Source organism: Pan paniscus, chromosome 8 (assembly GCF_029289425.2).
Source record: "Pan paniscus chromosome 8, NHGRI_mPanPan1-v2.0_pri, whole genome shotgun sequence".
NCBI lineage: Eukaryota > Metazoa > Chordata > Mammalia > Primates > Hominidae > Pan > Pan paniscus.
The window spans coordinates 47,720,283-47,739,705 of NC_073257.2; the positions used below are offsets into that span (position 1 = coordinate 47,720,283).

General features: G+C 44.1%; 1 protein-coding gene across 3 annotated transcripts in view; it reads right to left on the reverse strand.

Moving 5' to 3' along the window:
- The window catches only part of CUL2 (cullin 2), an 80,925-nt gene extending 70,286 nt beyond the window's left edge, over positions 1 to 10,639 (reverse strand). Inside the window, exons 1-2 of one of the 3 annotated variants that reach the window (XM_034930288.3) lie at positions 10,175 to 10,367; positions 9,893 to 9,998 (exon numbers count right to left, since the gene is read on the reverse strand). The gene's annotated coding sequence lies outside the window, so the exon portion shown is untranslated. Of the gene's footprint in view, positions 1 to 9,892; positions 9,999 to 10,174; positions 10,368 to 10,431 lie in introns of those variants that run through there. The other 2 variants (XM_003814779.5, XM_034930289.3) reach the window with 2 other exon arrangements.
- Between the last annotated feature and the right edge of the window lie 8,784 nt (positions 10,640 to 19,423).

Sequence of the window (19,423 nt, forward strand, 5' to 3'; positions counted from 1 at the left end):
AGGACAGTACAGAATTTAATTATGAGTTATTTCTGAAATTTTCCATTTAATATTTGCAGACCCCATTGACCGTGGGTAACTAAAATGCAGAAAACAAAACTGTGAATAAGGGAGGCAGGGAGGTGGAATACCATATTAACTTGGCATTATTTTCCATTTCCACAGGTGGGCCCAAAGCTGCCGATGGTGCACACTGACCAAATATGTTGCCATCATTTAATATTAAAATAAGCTCCAAGAATGCATCTAAACATTTTCATCTTGCTGTATCAAATGAGCGAGCCACTGGATGTAACTAAGAATGCCCTTTCTTATTTGGAGGTTAAGGGTGCAATGTTTTTTGTTGCAGTAAGGTTTGACCCACGGAGCTCTAAGTACTCCATAAACAACATTTCCATCATGACTTTCTGGCTTTAGAATTCCTATTTTTATTTATTTATTTATTTATTTATTTATTTATTTTTGAGACAGGGTCTTGTTCTGTCACCCAGTGCAGTGGTGTGATCCTGGCTCACTGCAGCCTTGACCTCCTGGGCTCAAGTGATCCTCCCGCCTCAGCCTCCTGAGCAGCTGGGACTACAGGCACACACCACTGCACTGAGCTACTTTTTTGTATTTGTAGAGATGGGGTTTCACTATGTTGCCCAGGCTGGTCTTGAACTCCTGAGCTCAAGCTTCCACCAGCCTTGGCCTCCCAAAGTACTAGGATTACAGGCGTGCACCACAGCACCCAGCCTAGAATTTCTAGTAGGTTTTTTACAAAAAGAAATGAGTCGGGAAAAAAAGAGTGAACAGACATATGGTGTGTGCCAAAATGTATACTGCAGGAAAACATCTTGAAGTCTCAAAAAGGGTGACACGGTGGGGAGTAGGGAATGTATTCATAATACAATAAGTTACAGAAGCCATTTGCACCCAGGTGTGGTGGCTCACACCTGTAATCCTAGTACTTTGGGAGGCTGAGGTGGGAGGATCACTTGAGCCTGGAAGTTTGAAAACAGCCTTAGCAACATAGACAGACCTGGTCTTTAAAAAAAAATAAAATTATAGTAGCTGGGCCCTCTGGTAACATGCGCCCGCAGGGAGACCCAGCTAGCTACTCAGGAGGCTAAGGTGGGAGCTTGGCTTGAGCAAAGGAGACTTCAAGGTTACATTAAGCTACAATGGCACCACCACACTCCAGCCTGGGCCAAAAGACCAAGATCTTGTCTCAAAAAAGCAGCTACCTGCTTCCAAAAATAAACCCACTGCACCAGAATAAAAGACCCCTCTCTGCAATGAACTTTAGACTCCCATAAGACTGCACAGCCTATACTTTGTTTCTTAAGTTTTCACATCGCTCTTATCAGCTTGAAGTTTAACGCCATTTTCACTTGCTTTCTCATTTTTTGTTCAATAATCTAATCAACGAATTTAAGAAACTGACATTTTAAAAAAAAACTATTCTCATATATGTATCCCCGATCTCAGGTAAGTTAGAGAATTTGAATTTCTGAGTCCCTCATGACTAGGCAAGCCCATTTTGTATGAATACTAGACAAAGCTAGAACCAACCAGCCTTTACACAAATTATCAAAACATTGAGAACAAATTTTTTGGCTGTGTGCAGTGGCCCATACCTATAATCCCAGCACTTTGCGAGGCCAAGATGGGCAGACTGCTTGAGCCCAGGAGTTCGCAGCCAACCTGGGCAACATGGTGAACCCCGCCTGTACAAAATACAAACAGATCAGCCAGGTGTGGTGGCATGCACCTGTAGTCCCAGCTATTAGGGAGGCTGGGATGGGAGGATCACTTGAGCCCAAGATGTGACCGCACCACTACAATCTACTGTATTTGCTGACTGCTATATAATACATTAAATCCTGCCTATGTCCTGACACTGCTATAGAAGACAGTGGCATGGAAGAATAATTAAAAAGGGGATACAGTTATGGCAGATGCATATCAATTAACCCTCTAGCAACTTTCTTGACACCTCCTGTTTACAATCCCAAAGAGAGCCAGTGAGTTGGCTCAAGTTTGTAATCCCAGCATTTTGGGAGGCCAACGTGGGAGGATCACTTGAGCTTAGGAGTTCAAGACCAGCCTGGGAACACAGCAAGACATCATCTTGACTGAAAAAAAAAAAAAAATTTGCCTGCAGTGAGTTATGATCACACCACTGCACTCCAGCCTGGGCAACAGAGCCAGACCTTGTCTCTCAAAATAAAAAGTTCCGATATATGCTACGACAAGGATTAACCTTGAAGATATTACGCTAAGTCAAATACACTAGACACAAGGTGAAAAATATCTTATGGTCCTATTTAAACAAAAGTATGTATGTGGGCAAATTCATAAAGGCAGAAAGAAGGATGAGATGTTATCAGATGCTGGGGGAAGGGGAAATGGGGAGCTACTGCCTAATGGTTGTACAGTTTCTGTCTAGGAACGAAAAAGTTTTGGAAATGGTGGTTTTGGAAATGGTGGTGAGGGTCACAATGACACTGTAAATGCAATTAACACCACTAAACTATACACTTAATGACGGTTAAAATGGTAAATTTTATGTCATGTATGTTTTAAGTGCTTAAAAACTAGATCACAGGTACAAAGTTCTGATGTCAGAGAAGTATCTGAATCTCACTGCAAAATGCTCTCTAAAAATTTTTAAATGGATGCATTCTAATCAAAATAATACTTGGTACTATGATGACAAAATACTATTTTTGGTTCAGACAGACTTTTATCAAATAAAAGAGAAATAACTTGAGATAGAATTTTTCTGAAGGCTCAGGACTACTTGGGGATCTTTCTCTTGATGTCACATTATTCGTTATTTTGGTAACTATACACTTACATAATTACAAAGGTATCTTTGGCTGAGCATGGTGGCTCATGCTTGTAATCCCAGCAGTTTGGGAGGCCAAGGCGGGCAGATCACTTGAGGTCAGGAGTTTGAGACCAGCCTGGCCAACATGGTGAAACCCCATCTCTACTAAAAATACAAAAATTAGCCGGTGTGGTGGCAGGTGCCTGTAATCCCAGCTACTCAGGAGGCTGAGGCAGGAGAATCGCTTGAACCCAGGAGGCAAAGGTTGCAGTGAGCCAAGATCGAGCCACTGCACTCCAGCCTGCATGAGAGCAAGACTCCATCTCAAAAAAAAAAAAGAAAGAAAAAGAAAAAAAGAAAGCTATCTTCTATTTCCCACCGTCAGAAAGTAGCAGTTATAAATAAAGGGGAAAGGCAAGCATTAATCCTGTGGTAATGAGTTGTAATCAAAGGTATCATTTACAAACTCATGGTTTTGAATACACAAACACACATATACATGCAGATAAAAAGATATAAACATAGATGTTTGTGTATGCATGGATGAATATACATATATTTCTAGCTCTGTTCACTGAGAAGGGCCTAGGAGGAATGACACCACAGTGGCAATGGGCACACATAGAACTTAGATCTTGGTTTCTAAATATCATTCTCCAAAAAAAGGAACCAGAGCTCCTCCTTGGAAAAGTGATTGATTCCAGGGCTGAAGCAGGAAAAATACAAGTTGAACCTAGAACACCTATGATGCCAGAAAATAGAAGGTGCTTTCCCCCCACAAAGAGGGTGGGGGCATATCGAAAGGACACAAGTTAAACTAAAGGTCAAAACTGGAACAAATCAGAGCAACAAAATAATGAATGATAGGATTAGATTATAAACCATAGGCGGGTCACAGTGACTCATGCCTGCTGTAATCCCAACACTTTGGGAAACCAAGGCAGGAGGACTGCTTGAGCCAAGGAGTTCAAAACCAGCCTGGAGCATAGCCTGTACTTTCTCTCCTTCAACTGAATTAAAACAAGGCTGAGATATTTTTTAAAATTTACATATGGCAAATCCATGTTTCATTCTTTGAAAGGCAACCTACAATAGAGAAAGACTAAGTCACTGAATTAATAGATGTAACTAACATTATTTATAATCTTAAACTATATAAAAGAGGCCAGGCACAGTGGCTCACACCTGTAATCCCAGCACCTTGGAAGGCCAAAGAGGGCGGATCTCTTGAGGTCAGGAGTTCAAGACCAGCCTGGTCAACATGGCAAAACCCTATCTCTACTAAAAATACAAAAATTAGTCAGGTGTGGTGGCAGACACCTATAGTCCCAGCTACTCGGGAGGCTGAGGCAGGAGAATCACTTGAACCCAGGAGGCAGAGGTTGCAGTGAGCTGAGATCGCGCCACTGCACTACAGCTTGGGTGACAAGAGTGAAACTCTGTCTCAAACAAGCAAACAAGACACAGTATCAGTCTGAATTTTTAATTCTCCAGAATAACAAAGCTTAAAGCAAAAGGAAATATTCCACCTCTCCTCCTCCAAAAGAAAAATCAACAGGGTTCAAGGCACCCCGAAAGTTTCTACAGATCCAACACCACAATCTTAACCTAACACTACTACTGTCTCAAAACTTTTAAGAATCAAAGGGATTGTCTCCAATAAGCCTTTCCCAATGAAAAGCCAAATATAAAGTACTGATATAGAAATCTATACATTCTTAAAGGTAACCCAAAGATTATGCTAACTGCAATATGACAGATACGTTACCAGTAAGATTCAAACCCAGGCACAGAGCCAAATCACTCTGAATAGATATTGTGATTAACTGATTACTGAGAGAGGGTTCAGTCATACATCTCATAGATCAATAACTTGTTATAAATCTCATAACATTCCAAATCGCTGCTTGTTTTTCCAAGATTTAACATGAGCCAGTCATAAGTCCTCATAATATTAAGATTCTAGGGCTGATCCTGTCATCAATTTACTTAAAAACAACTGATAGTTGGACAGGCCTGGTGGCTCACACTTGTAATCCCAGCACTTTGGTAAGCCGAGGCAAGTGAATCATGAGGTCAGGAGTTCAAGACCAGCCTGGCCAACATGGTGAAACCCTGTCTCTACTAAAAATACAAAATTAGCTGGGGGTGGTGGTGGGCGCCTGTAATCCCAGTTACTTGGGAAGCTGAGGCAGGAGAATCTCTTAAACGCCAGAGGCGGAGAATGCAGTCAGCTGAGATTGTGCCACTGCACTCCAGCCTGGGTGACAGTGTGAGACTCCATCTCAAAAAATAATAATAATAAAAAATAACTGGCTGGGTGTGGTGGCTCACACCTGTAATCCCAGCACTCTGGGAGGCTGAGGCAGGCAGATCACAAGGTCAGGAGATTGAGACCATCCTGGCTAACACAGTGAAACCCCGTCTCTACTAAAAAAACACAAAAAATTAGCCAGGCATGGTGGCGGCTGCCTGTAGTCCCAGCTACTTTGGAGACTGAGGCAGGAGAATGGCGTAGACCCAGGAGGCAGAGCTTGCAGTGAGCTGAGATCGCGCCACTGCGCTCCAGCCTGGGCGACAAAGCGAGACTCCGTCCCCAAAAAAAAAAATAATAAAAATAACTGTTAGGGTCAGGCGCGGTGGCTCACACCTGTAATCCCAGCACTTTGGGACACTGAGGAAGGCAGACCACAAGGTCAGGAGATCAAGACCATCCTGGCTAACACGGTGAAACTCCATCTCTATGAAAAATACAAAAAATTAGCCGGGCATGGTGGCAGGCGCCTGTAGTCCCAGCTACTCGGGAGGCTGAGGCAGAATGGTGTGAACCCAGGAACCAGAGACACAGCCAGACTCTGTCTCAAAAAAAAAAAAAAAAAAAAAAAAAAAAAACTGATAGTGCATATGAAACATTGCTTTCAATCATAGCCAGACATTTTTCCAGAATACACAAAGAACAGGCAGATAAGGTAGAACACAAAACAAACAGTGCAAACTTTTGTAAAGTCTCACAAAAAGAAACAGCTTTTTGCAGTGAGGGAGGAAGGGCATAAGGGTTGAAAAACTGTTGGGTACTATGTTCAGCACCTGAGTGATGGGATCATTGTATCCTAAACCTCAGCATCACACAATATACCCGGGTAACAAACCTACGTGTGTACCTCCTGAATATAAAATGAAAGTTGAAAAAGATAAAAATAAAGAAACAAGCAGCCTGGCCAACATAGTGAAACCTTGTCTCTACTAAAAATACAAAAATTAGCTGAGAGTGGTGGAGGGCGCCTGTAGTCCCAGCTCGGGAAGCGGAGGCTGCAGTGGGCTGAGATTGAGCCCCTGCACTCCAGCCTGAGAGACTCTGTCTCAAAAAAAAAAAAAAAAGAAACAAGAAACAAGGCCGGGCACAGTGGATCACGCCTGTAATCCTAACACTTAGGGAGGCTGAGGTGGGAGAATTGTTTGAGCCCAGGAGTTCAAGACCAGCCTGGGCAACACAATGAAACCCTCTTAGTTCTGTCACCCAGGCTGGAGTATAGTGGCTCACTGCAGCCTCCACCTCCTGGGTTCAAATAATCCTCTCACCTCAACCTCCCTAGTAGCTGGGATTACAGGCCTGCACCACCACACCTGGCTAATTTCTGTATTTTTTGTACAGACAGGGTTCGCCATGTTGCCCAAGCTGGTCTCAAGCTGCTGGGCTCAAGTGATCCACCCACCTCAACCTCCCAAAGTGCTGGGATTACAGGCCTGAGCCACCGTACATGGCTGGAAACAGCTTTTTAAACAACTCCACACCTGTAGGTCAAAAACTTAACGAGACCAGCCTGGCCAACATGGTGAAGCCCCATCTCTACTAAAAATACAAACTCCAGCCTGGGTGACAGAGCGAACACCATCTCAAAATAAATAAATAAATAAATAAATGAACTTAACAAGGGCAGGGACCAAATCAGAAAATGCTGCAGTACTCCACAGTTTTATCCTCTTTCTACATTCTCTGTGTTCTCATCCTATTTCATAACTTAACTACTATTTAACACTCTAAAAAATACAAATGTCAAAGTAAAGTGTACTACTGTTTCTGCAAAGTGGGAACAATATTTGCTTATATGTCCACAAATATTTTTTCCAAGGAGATCTAAGAAACAGCTAACAATGTTTGGCTCCAAGGAAAGCTGGATGACAAGGGTACAAGCAGTGGAGGGAGATTTTCATTCTATTCCCTACTGACAATTTTATATTTTGGTTTTCTGTTTGTTTTAGAGACAGGGTCTCACTCTGTCACTCAGGCTGGAGTGCAGTGGTGCAATCACAGATCACTGCCACTTCCAACCTGGTCATCTGGCCTCAGCTTCCCAACAGCGGGTACTACAGGCGTGCGCCACCACGCCTGGCTAATGTTTTTTAAATTATTTTTTGTAGACATGGGGTCTCACCATGTTGCCCAGACTAACATCTTAAATTTTGAGCCATGTGAATACAGTTTTTGTTCAAAACATTAGTATACCAATAAATAAATGCTGATGACTCTCCATATCCATCTTCCTCTCTTCACTAGAACTTAAATTCCATGAAGCCAGAAACTTTTTAACCACTATATCCACACATCTGGTTTAAAGCTGGTGCTTGAGAAGCCCTCGTTGGATGGCTGAATCACTCCTTAACCTCTCACTAAGTTCCACACTTATTTCCAATCACCTACTTCTCACCTCCACTTGAACAACGAAATCCAACTTAACATGTCCAATCCAACCCCATCCCATACAACAGCCTGCTTCCCCCAACCTCTTCTTCATCTCAGTACACAGCATCATCATCCTCCAGCAGAAGCCAAAAACCCAGAATTGACCCATCCCAACTGCATGCTCATCCAAAACATGACAATTTCAATAAGTATCTTCAACTCCAAAATAAATCTCAAAACGTTTTCACTTGTACCTTAACCCTCCACAGCCACTGCTCTTCTCACTGGTCTCCTTGTGTCTCTCTTCTCCAATCAACAGTCTGATTCTCAATCAGACCTCCCAGTTTAGAAGAGTTCCAAAGCCTTTTAATGTATCTAAGAACAAAAGCCAACATGATCCAGCCCCTGGCTAGGACCCACCTTTAATCTCTTACTAGGGTCCACCTTAAGCCAATTTCAGTTTGTTCAATCCAAGTTTGATAGCACCTCAGAGTTTTTCCATTTGTTCCTCCCTAAAATAGGAAAACTGTTCCCTCAGAATTTCAAACTTCACCTCAGGAAGTTCTTTTCTGGTTACAGTATCTGAAGTAATCTCCCAATCACTACCACAACTCCTTACCTTATTTCCCACACAGCACTTATTCTCTGAGATTATTTCTTATTTACTGTCTTGTCTCTCCATCCCAAGCCAGAAGTGACACTCCAAGAGGATAGAAATTTAATGGGTTGGACAGGTGTGGTGGCTCACGCCTATAACCCCAGCACTCTGGGAGGCTGAGGAGGGCGGATCATGAGGTCAAGAGATCAAGACCATCCTGGCCAACATGTTGAAACCCAGTCTCTACTAAAAATACAAAAATTAGCTGGGCGTGGTGACGTGCGCCTGTAGTGCCAGCTACTCAGGAGGCTGAGGCAGGAGAATTGCTTGAACCTGGGAGGCGGAGGTTGCAGTGAGCCCAGATCGTGCCACCACACTTCAGCCTGGTGACAGAGTGAGACTCCGCCTCAAAAAAAAAAAAAAAAGAAATGTAATGTGTCTTGTTTACCCTTGTAACCTTAATGCCTGCAGCCCTGCTTGACAAATAAACCAGGTGCTTAATAAATATCTGTCAACTGCCAGACAACGCAAAAATGACTTTAAAGAAGGTCCATAACATTTAATCTAGTGACAAACTGGTGAGGGTAAAAGACATGGATAATCTTCACATTTATAGAACACTGAAAGCCACCAGCAAGGATGGAGAATGAAGAGTATTTCAGATGCAGGAGAACATCCAAATACTCAAAAGGCAATTGAAAAGGAATTTTTCCCACGCTATGTGCATGCACATTGTAGAAATGTTCCCCCAACTCATAAACAGCAATTGAAAAAAACAAGTAATTCAAAACACTGTGGGCTGGGCGCAGTAGCTCAGGCCTGTAATCCCAGCACTTTGGGAGGCCTAAGCAGGCGAATCACCTGAGGTCAGGAGTTCAAGACCAGCCTGGCCAACATGGTGAAACCCCATCTCCACTAAAAATACAAAATTAGCCGGGCATGGTGGTGCATGCCAGTAATCCCAGCTACATGGAAGGCTAAGGCAGAAGAATTGCTTGAACCCGGGAGGCGGAGGTTGCAGTGAGCCGAGATCGCACCACTGCACTCCAGCCTGGGTGACAAGAGCAAAACTCCATCTCAAAACAAAAAAACTGTGTACTTCTCTTATCTCACGCGACTCTTTTGGAAGGATCTTCCAGATACTGTATACGGGCAAAAGAAGCAAAGTATAGCTCATTTGTTCATGTGTCTGTCTTGAAAAGGAATGTAAGATTCTAAAGGGTAGGCAACAGTGTTTTGAATGTTTTTAAGCGATTATTATGTAGTCAGTTGTCAATCAGATCAAAGTGATTATTTCCCATACTTTACTACGAAGGTAGGCTTGGCCAGGTCTAGTTCAAAGACGTTTATGTTGAACAGTCACAATCTATAGCGAACGTTAATATTTTGCATCTTATCTTCAAAACTTAAACGCCCAGGGTACTGGCCTTCAACTGTTAATATTAATCCATGGGGCAAAGATGTGGACTTAACATTAATAACAGTCTGCAATTCACAGATGTTTTATTTGCATGCACGTAATGGTAGGGAATGGTCCAGACTCCCTAGAGGGTAAGCAAGTGCTAGAAAGCGTGTGAGGATCTTATTTCACCAGACCCTAAGGGTTGAGACAAGAGGTCTAGCATGCACGTAGGATACTCCTCCCCAAAGCTATCAATCTTTGCAGTCTGCGGAAACAAAAGTGAAAACACTCGGGGTAGGATGCATGAGATGCCCCCCCACACACACACACACAAACACACAGAGTTGTGTATTCGTGTGAGCACGTAAATATGTAGAAGAATACACGCACTCTCACCTTCCCTCCTTCGAAGGAAAATGGGGCCGCGGGAGAGGCGGCCAAGATCGGGTTGGGGAGGCCCGGGATCCAGTCCAGGGGGTGGCAGGGCTTAGGGGTCAGCGCTCTGGGGAGCCGAGGTCACTTACAGGATACCATCTTCCCGGGCCTCCCCCTTTCATCCCTCTCCCCACACCTCGTCGCCCCCAACTCCTCTCCTCCGCCCCAGCCCCGCCACCCATTAACCGGGAAGGAAGTTTCCCGGCGCCTGCAGCCCGGCTCCCCGACCCTCAGCGGGGTTACCTTCTGCAGAAGCAGGGCAAGGGGCAGGGGACAAGGGGAGGGGGAGGCAGCCCGAAGGAGTGAAAGACGAAGCCTCGGCGAGGAAGGTGGGCGGAGGCGGCGGCGGCGGCGGCGGCGGCTGTCAGCTCGCGTTCCCCTGCTCACAGCGCTGCCATTACTGTGCGCCGAGGCCGCCTCCCCGGCCGGCCGCCGCCACCGGCCCCGGAGACGCGGGGGGTGGGGAGCGAAGCCCGGGGAGCCCGCGCGCCGACACTCACCTGTCTCCGCGAGGAAAGACAGCAAAGTCCAAGGCCGCCGCCGCTCCCCGGCGGGACAGGGGCGGTAGGGAGGGGGGGAAAGGGGAGAAGGACGGGCCGATCACGGGATCCGTAAAACAATCGTCCTCCTCTGCCTCCGGCTTTGCCCAACACACACCCTCCGGTCTCCTTCTTCCGCTGCTGCCAAATCCCCCCCCGCCCCCCGGAAAGCAATGGTACAGGCCGCGTTACGGCAAGCGCACGGAGCCAAGCTTCGTGTGATTGCGAAAGGCCACGGAAATTAATATTCCAAGTGATTCCTTGCTGGGCTTGCTGTCAATGAGGCAATTGCGGTTCGCTGAGCTGATGGACACAGTACCCACCCACTACCCGTTAGTCCAGGGACTGCTAATAACAATATGTTGTAATGGTGCTTTCAACAGAAGTATGTTTTCCTTGTTTCAGACCTATGTGAATATCCTAAGACACCACAATCCTCTTGCCACACGCTTCCATTGGGCTTTGCAAATGATCAAAAATAAATTAGCAAAACTACTTTTCCTCTCTGACAAACTCTTTTTCTTGTTAGTTTTTATCTACAGAGAATTTCTTGGACATACATGTATTTTCGATAAAGAAACTTCACATCTTTTTCACTAATACCCCAACTTCACCAAGCCCCAAGCCTATCAGTTTGAAGGGTTTTCCTCCCTTGGAGTTTTAAACGGTAAAGCTGATAAAAATGTAGAATTACTCATCACCTCCTCATATATGCAGGGCCACAGAGGAACAAAAGCCCGGCCTTAGTGCTTTTTGCCTTTCATATCCTCAAGAGCTCACCATCAGGGTCTTGTTCATTTATACGATTCAGCAAGCTTTTCCCTCCCATCCCTTCCTTCCAAACTGCACGAACCCTTCAAGGCCCATTTAAAACCCTGCCTCCAGACCTGATCAATCCCTAGAGCCTTCCTCCTCTTCTAATCTGCTTCTCTTGGTACTTGAAGTCTCTACTCTTTATTTCAGTAAAGGGTTTTTATATACGAAATTCAATTCAACAGTATGTTTCCATTATGTGACCTTTTTTTCCTCCCATGTTTTCCCCCTTTTAATCTAGTGATTCTCAAAGTGTGGTCCCCAGACCTCTGGAAATCCCTGAGACCTTTACAGAGGTCATAAGGTTAACAACTAGTTTGTTAACAATGCAATATGTCTGGTCCTTTTTTTTTTTTTTTTTTTTTTTGGATACAGAGTCTTGCTCTGTCACCCAGGCTGGAATGCAGTGGCGGCACAATCTCAGCTCACTGCAACCTGCGCCTCCCGGGTTCAAGTGATTCTCCTGTCTCAGCTTCCCGAGTAGCTGGTATTACAGAAGCCCGCCACCACACCCAGCTAATTTTTTGTATTTTGTAGAGACAGGGTTTCACCATGTCACCACATTGCCCAGGCTGGTCTTGAACTCCTGAGCTCAGGCAATCCACCCACCTCAGCCTACCAAAGTGCTAGGATTACAGGCCTGAGCCACCGTGTCAGGCCCCCCCGCTTTTTGTTTTGTTTTGTTTTGTTTTGTTTTTGTTTTTGACACAGGGTCTCCCTCTGTCGCTGAGGCTGGAGTGCAGGAGTGCAGTGGCCTGATCATAGCTCACTGCGGCCTCAAACTTCTGGGCTCAAGCGAGTGTACCATCTCAGTTTCCGAAGCAGCTGGGACTACAGGCGCGTGCGCCACCACACCCAGCTAATTTTTGTATTTTTGGTAGACATGGGGTCTCACTATGTTGCCCAGGCTCCTCTGGAACTCCTGAGCTCAAGCGATCTGCCCACCTCAGCCTCCCAAAAGTTCTGGGATTACAGGAGTGAGCCACCATGCCTGGCCTCCTCTGTCTTTTTGACTGAGTTTGTTTTTGTACTGATGGTGCAAAGGAATACGGACACTATTGAGGCCTTAGCAGGGATCAAGACAGTGCCACCAACCTGTCCGGGTGGTCATTGGATCGCTGTATTCTTCACTGCCATACATTCCCAGTTTTTAAGGCTATTGATTTAGGAATATCCTGGATGAAGCAGAAGCATTAATTTTATTAAATTTTGGCCCTTGAATACAAGTCTTTCTAATACTCTGTGTGAAGAAATGGGAAGTACACATGCACTTCTGCATGCCAAAGTGGGATGGCTGTCTTGAAGAAAAGCACTTGTGTGGTTGACTTATAGGCTGAACTACCTGCATTTTTCATGGTGAAACTGCCTTTGCAAAACATGATAGTAAGAGGAATCTGACCTCATTGATTTAATCTTGCTTCTGACCTCCAAGGTGTTCCTGGTCATTCCTGGGCATAGGCCAACTTAATTTGGGGAGGAAGTTAGTTTATGGTTTAACTTGAAAGCTACGTTCCTCCCTAAAACTACCCCTGCTCTTGCTTAGGGATGAAAAACCACCTTTGGAAGACTAATGAAAAGCAGCAAGAATAGGATTATGGGAGGGGTGTGAACTTTGCTAAAGTGTAGGCATATTTCTATTAATATACTCCCTTACTGCTCAGGGGTCATGTGGCCAGAGGTCACAAGATTTATGACTTCCCCAGTTGCTCCTATAAATAACATCAGTATTGTACAACTTTAGATTGCTTTTTGAGATATTTTTCAGACTGACCCCACCTGGACTCGTGACTCATGACTCAGAACTGGGCCTATGGCCCCACCCAGAGGCAGGCTCAGCACTCAAGGACTGTTTTCCACACCCCTATGATTCCATCCCCAACCCATCAGCAGAACCCATTCTCTAGTCCCCTGCTCACCAAATTGTCCATAAAAACCGCAACCTCCAACCCAGGGGGAGACTGATTTGAGTGATAACTCCAGTTCTCCTATGTGACTGGCCTTGGGTCAATTAAACACTTTCTCTACTGCAATACCTTGGTCTCAGTGAATTTTGTCTGTGCAGTAGCCAAGAAGAACCCATCCGGCCATTACAATGGAAGGCCATTTTTACTTGAAAGAACAATTGACAGACTTGGTGGCTCATGCCTCCCAGCACTTTGGGAGGCTGAGGTGGGCAGATCTCTTGAGTGTATGAATTTGAGATCAGCCTGGACAATATAGCAAAACCCCATCTCTACAAAAAATACAAAATTTAGCCAGTCATGGTGTGTGCTGGTAGTCACAGCTACTTGGGAGGCTGAGGTGGGAGAATCACTTGAACCTGGGAGGCAGATGTTGCAGTGAGCCAAGATCACGCCATACTGCACCCAGCCTGGGCAATAAAGGCAGACCTTCTCTCAAAAAAAAAAAAAGAAAAGAAAAGAAAAGAAGAAGAAATTACCACTTGTTGAATTTCACTATAGTATCAAAGAAGAATATCCATAATTATCCAAAAAGACTATTTAATTTTCTTTCAAAGGCCTGAGTTTCTTCATATATTTCAACCATAGAGAACCTAGCTATCTTCTATTAAATCAAATATTTAGAGAGTTGCAAAAATACAAAAGCAATCCTTTTCCTCTGATCAAATTTTTTTTATTTTGGAAAATATGGTTATTTTTCATAAAAGCATGCAATTTATGTTAAATGTGTTTGGCTTATTATTTTTAAAATTAATCAGTAATTTAAAAATTTTTATCCTTTAAATTTCTAATACAATAACTATTTATAGATAGATAGTTTCCCGAGGCCTCCCTAGATACTGAGCAGATGCCAGGATCATGCTTCTTGTACAGCCTGCAGAACCATGAGCCAATTAAACCTCTCTATTTCATCAATTACACAGTCTCAGGTATTTCATTATAACAATACAAGAATGGCATAATACAATAGATATAACCCACATGAACATAAGCTCTTCTAAGTCCTCAATAATTTTTTTTTTTTTGAGATGGAGTTTCGCTCTTGTTGCCCAGGCTGGAGTGCAATGGTGCGATCTTGGCTCACTGCAACCTCCGCCTCCCAGGTTCAAGCTATTCTCCTGCCTCAGCCTCCCGAGTAGCTGAGATTACAAGCACGTGCCACCACGCCCAGCTAATTTTGTATTTTTAGTAGAGATGGGGTTTCACCATGTTGGTCAGGCTGGTCTTGAACTCCTGACCTCAGGTGATTTGCCCGCCTGGGCCTCCCAAAGTGCTGGGATTACAGGCGGGAGCCACTGCACCCAGCTAGAGTAATTTTTAAGCGTGTAAAGAAACCGAAAAGTTTGAGAACCACTGCTCTAACTCATGAAATTCCTTCACTCTCATCATGTTCCTCTTAACTCTGGTTGGAAATGTGATCGAGCGTGAAGGGTGCCAACCATGAATCACTATAACAGCCCCCTTTATTTCTAAATTCCAGAGATTGCCCCCACCTCTTGACAGTTTACCCAAACTCTACAGTAGGGAAATAATATTTGTAAAATAGTTATTAGCATCCAAGCCCTTAATATCAAAGTGAAATTACTTCTTTTCCAGAAAAAAATTCTTTCTGGGTAACCCTTTAAGTTACCACTTTTAGCATTAGTTGGTCCTTACTCCCCAAACAAACCTCAAATCCTAGTTCATCTATGATTGCTTTCCTTGTTTTACTTTTTAGCTAATGCTACATTTTACAAAACTGTGTTTTGGCCTCATATGTTTATTTAATTCCTTTATAATTGTTTCTGACTTCAAAAGTAATGTTGGTGGGGCACAATGGCTCACACTTGTAATCCCAGCACTTTGGGAGGCTGAGGCTGGTGGATCACTTGAGGTAAGGTGGATCACTTCAAGACCAGCCTGGCCAATATGGTAAAACCTTGTCTCTACTAAAAAAATACAAAAATTAGCTGGGCATAGTGCTGCATGCCTGAAATCCCAGCTACTCAGGAGGCTGAGGCAGGAGAATCACTTGAATTCAGAAGGTGGAGGTTGCAGTGAACCGAGATCATGCCACTGCACTCCAGCCTGACAATAGAGCAAGACTCCATCTCAAAAAAAAAAAAAAGAAAGAAAGAAATACATGCTTTTTGTAAAAACTACCTCTATTACAGAAATAGAGAATCATGTTTGGGTTGATGTACATAGCTCACAATTTATTTCTATGAATATGATTAAATATATTTTTATATGTATCAGAACATATAATATATATGCTATTTTGTAGTCAGCTATTTGTACTTCTCTGATTTTGATCTTTATGAAAATGCAAATAATTATTTTGTGTGTGTGTGTATATATATTTTTGAGACAGAGTCTCCCTCTGTTGCCCGGGCTGGAGTGCAGTGGTGTGATCTCTGCTCACTGCAACCTCCGCCTCCCCGGTTCAAGCCATTCTCATGCCTCAGACTCCCGAGTAGCTGGAACTACAGGCACATGCCAATACACCAGCAAATTTTTTTGTATTTTTAGTAGAGACAAGGTTTCACCATATTGGCCAGGCTGGTCTTGAACTCCTGACCTCAAGTGATCCACCCACCTCAGCCTCCCAAAGAGTTGAGATTACAGGCGTGAGCCACCAAGCCCAGCCAGTTATGTCATGTATTAAACATTTTTCTACCTTTTATTTTGGGATACCCCTAGATACTGTACAACAGTTTTAACGTTTGGAGTGGCTCATTAAGGAGCTATTTTGAGGCTGGGCGTGATGGCTTAGCCTGTAATCCCAGCACTTTGGGAGTCCGAGGCGGGTGGATTGCTCGAGGCCAGGACCTTGAGACCAGCCTGGCCAATATGGTCAGACCCTATCTCTACTAAAAATACAAAAATAAGCCTGGGCTGGTGGTGTGTGCCTGTAATCCCAGCTACTCAGGAGGCTGAGGCAGGAGAATCACTTGAACCTGAGAGGCAGAGGTTTCAGTGAGTTGAGATCTTGCCACTCCAGCATGGGCAACAGAGTAAGGCTCTGTCTCAGAAAAGAAAAAAACAAAACAAAACAGCTATTTTGAGCTTACAAAAGTGCGAGTCTCTTTAAAGAAGTGGCTGACGTGATGGCCGGGTACAGTGGCTCATGCCTGTAATCCCAGCACTTTGGAAGATGGGGATAGAAGGGTCACTTGAGGCCAGGAGTTCAAGACCAGCCTGGGCAACAGAGCAAAACCCTGTCTCTATGAAAAATAAATACAACAAAATAGCAGCTGGGTATGGTGGTGCATGCCTGTAGTCCCAGCTACTCTGGAGGCTGAAATGGGAGGATTACTTGAGCCCAGGAGGTCATGTTTGCAGTGAGCTGTGATTATGCCACTGCACTACAGACTGGGTAACAGAGCCAGACCCTATCTTTAAACAAACAAATAAACAAAACTGTATAGGTTAAGAAAGTAAGGAAGTACTAAAAAACAAAACAAAACAAAATCTGCTTCCATAAGAGTATTTCAAAGGGGCACAGGAGCCAACTGAGAGACAGATGGTGTTGTTTGCTGAAACTAAATTGCTCATGTTAGGTTTTTAGTAGTAGAAAGATGTAGCTTCAGGTCCACTTTTTTTTTTTTTTTTTTTTTGAGATGGAGTTTCACTCTGTTGCCCAGGCTGGAGTGCAGTGGTGCAATCTCAGCTCACTGCAACCTCTGCCTCCTGGCTTCAAGTGATTCTCCTGCCTCAGCTTCCCAAGTAGCTGGGATTACAGACGCCTTCCACCATACTTGGCTAATTTTTGTATTTTTAGTAGAGACGGGGTTTCACCATGTTGGCCAGGCTGGTCTCGAACTCCTGTCTCCAAATGACCCGTCCACCTCAACCTCCAAAAGTGCTAGGATTACAGGCGTGAGCCACCGTGCCCAGCCTCGTGCCCCTTTTCTTCAAAGGTTTACCTTATCTTATGTAAACTGTAGATTTACTGAGCACCAACTAAAGTGTCACAAGTAGGTAACTATTTGCCTCACCGCCACCCCCTTGATTTAAGAAAAATGTATAAATACTGAACTTCCTGCGAACCTCTTTGGAAAAAGCAGCCAGATGCATCTGTGCCTTGGATTTTTCCTAGTTGTACCCTTAAGCTGGCTCAGTACACCTCAAGGAGGGAGGATTGCTTGAGGCCAGAAGTGCAAGACCAGCCTGGGGAGGCTGAAGTGGAAGGATTGCTTGAGTTCAGGAGATTGAGATTGCAGTGAACTGTGATCGCACCATTGCCCTCCAGCTTGGGCAACAGAGCAAGACCCCCTGTCTCAAAAAAAAGAAAAAAAAAAAGAACTTACAGTGGTGCAATCTGACAAATACCCCTCAGTCAGGTGATCAAGCCCAGTATTAACAATGTACCCTTGGCATGATGTGCTGAGAATGGCACTTTACCTCTGTGATCATCCTCCCCAAACCCCTAAGCCCAGTCTATCATGAGAAGAATATTAGACAAATTCCTGCTGGGCACAGTGGCTCACGCCTGCAATTGACACTTTGGGAGTCCATGGTGGGTGGATCACTTGAGGTCAGGAGTTTGAGACTACCCTGGGCAACACAGCAAGACCCCATCTTTACTAAAAATACAAAAATTAGCCAGGCTTGGTGGTGCATGCCTGTAGTCCCAGCTACTGGGGAGGCTGAGACATGAGAATCACTTGAGCCCAGGAGGCAGAGGTTGCAGTGAGCCACAATCATGCCACTGCACTCCAGCCTGGGTGACAGACCAAGACTCTGACTCAAAAAAATTAATTAATTAAATAAAATTAAATAAATAAATAAAAGAACAAAAGTACAAGGTCTTTAATCGGAAAAGCTCAGAACTCATATCATATTCTGTGGGTGATAGTGGTACCAGATGAACAGGTTATATCTTTGCCTCTCCTAGACAATTCTGGTTGAAAGCTATTTTAAAAGGAAATATAAAAAGTATTCTTTTTTAATAAAAAGAAATTACCAGTGGATCCTTTATATTTCTTTGCAGTCACTTTTAGACAGATAATTTAATAAGCTAAAAGCTGCACTGAAAAAGAACTCATTTTGAGGAAAAGCCCACTATTTGAGATAGATAACTCACTATTTGAGATAGATGATGCATTTATGATTTCTCAAAATTGGGAATACAGAGTAAATCTGGGTAATGGATTGCAAGGACTTATACATGACATGTGAAAGAAGGGGAGATGACATTTTTCTGAACTGTTACATCATATTAAAAATACCCCAGGCACGGTGGCTTACACCTGTAATTCCAGCACTTTAGGAAGCCAAGGCAAGAGGATTGCTTGAGGTCAGGAGTTCAAGACAAGACCTATTTCTACCAAGAAAAAAAAAATGTGTGTTACCAAGAGCAAAATATGAATTGTGACCCACCCAGATAAAGGATGATGACAAAGAAGATGGAAGAACTTGTAACTTAATAAAAATAAGCAGGCAGGGCACAGTGGCTCATGCCTGTAATCCCAGCACTTTGGGAAGCCAACACGGGTGGATCACCTGAGGTCAGGAGTTCGAGACCAACCTGGCCAACATGGCGAAACCCCATCTCTACTAAAAAAAAACAAAAAATTAGCTGGGCATGGTGGCAGGCGCCTGTAATCCCAGTTACTTGGGAGGCTGACGCAGGAGAATTGCTTGAACCTAGGAGGCAGAGGTTGTAGTGAGTTGAGATTGCATCATTGCACTCCAGCCTGGGCAACAAAGCAAGACTCTGTCTCAAAAAAAATAAATTAAATAAGTAATATGGGCCATCTCATTTGAGAAGATAGGAACAAAGAAAGCGAACAAGTCAAATGTGGTAAGTCTGGAGGGAAGCTAATTCACAGAAAGAACAAATGGACTAAAAGACGTAGTTCCTGGGCTAAGGAAGGTGGTTGATCAATAATATTAACTTGGGCTGGGTGCATTGGCTCATGCCTTTAATCCCAGCACTTTGGGAGGCCGAGGCGGGCAGATCACGAGGTCAGGAGATCCAGACCATCCTGGCCAACATGGTTAAAACCTGTTCTTCTAAAATACAAAAAAATTAGCTGGGCATGGTGGTACGCACCTGTAGTCCCAACTACTCGGGAGACTGAGGCAGGGGAATCACTTGAACCTGGGAGGCAGAGATTGCAGTGAGCCTTGATAGCATGGCTGCACTCCAGCCTGGCGACAGAGTGAGACTCCGTCTAAAAAAAAAAAAAAAA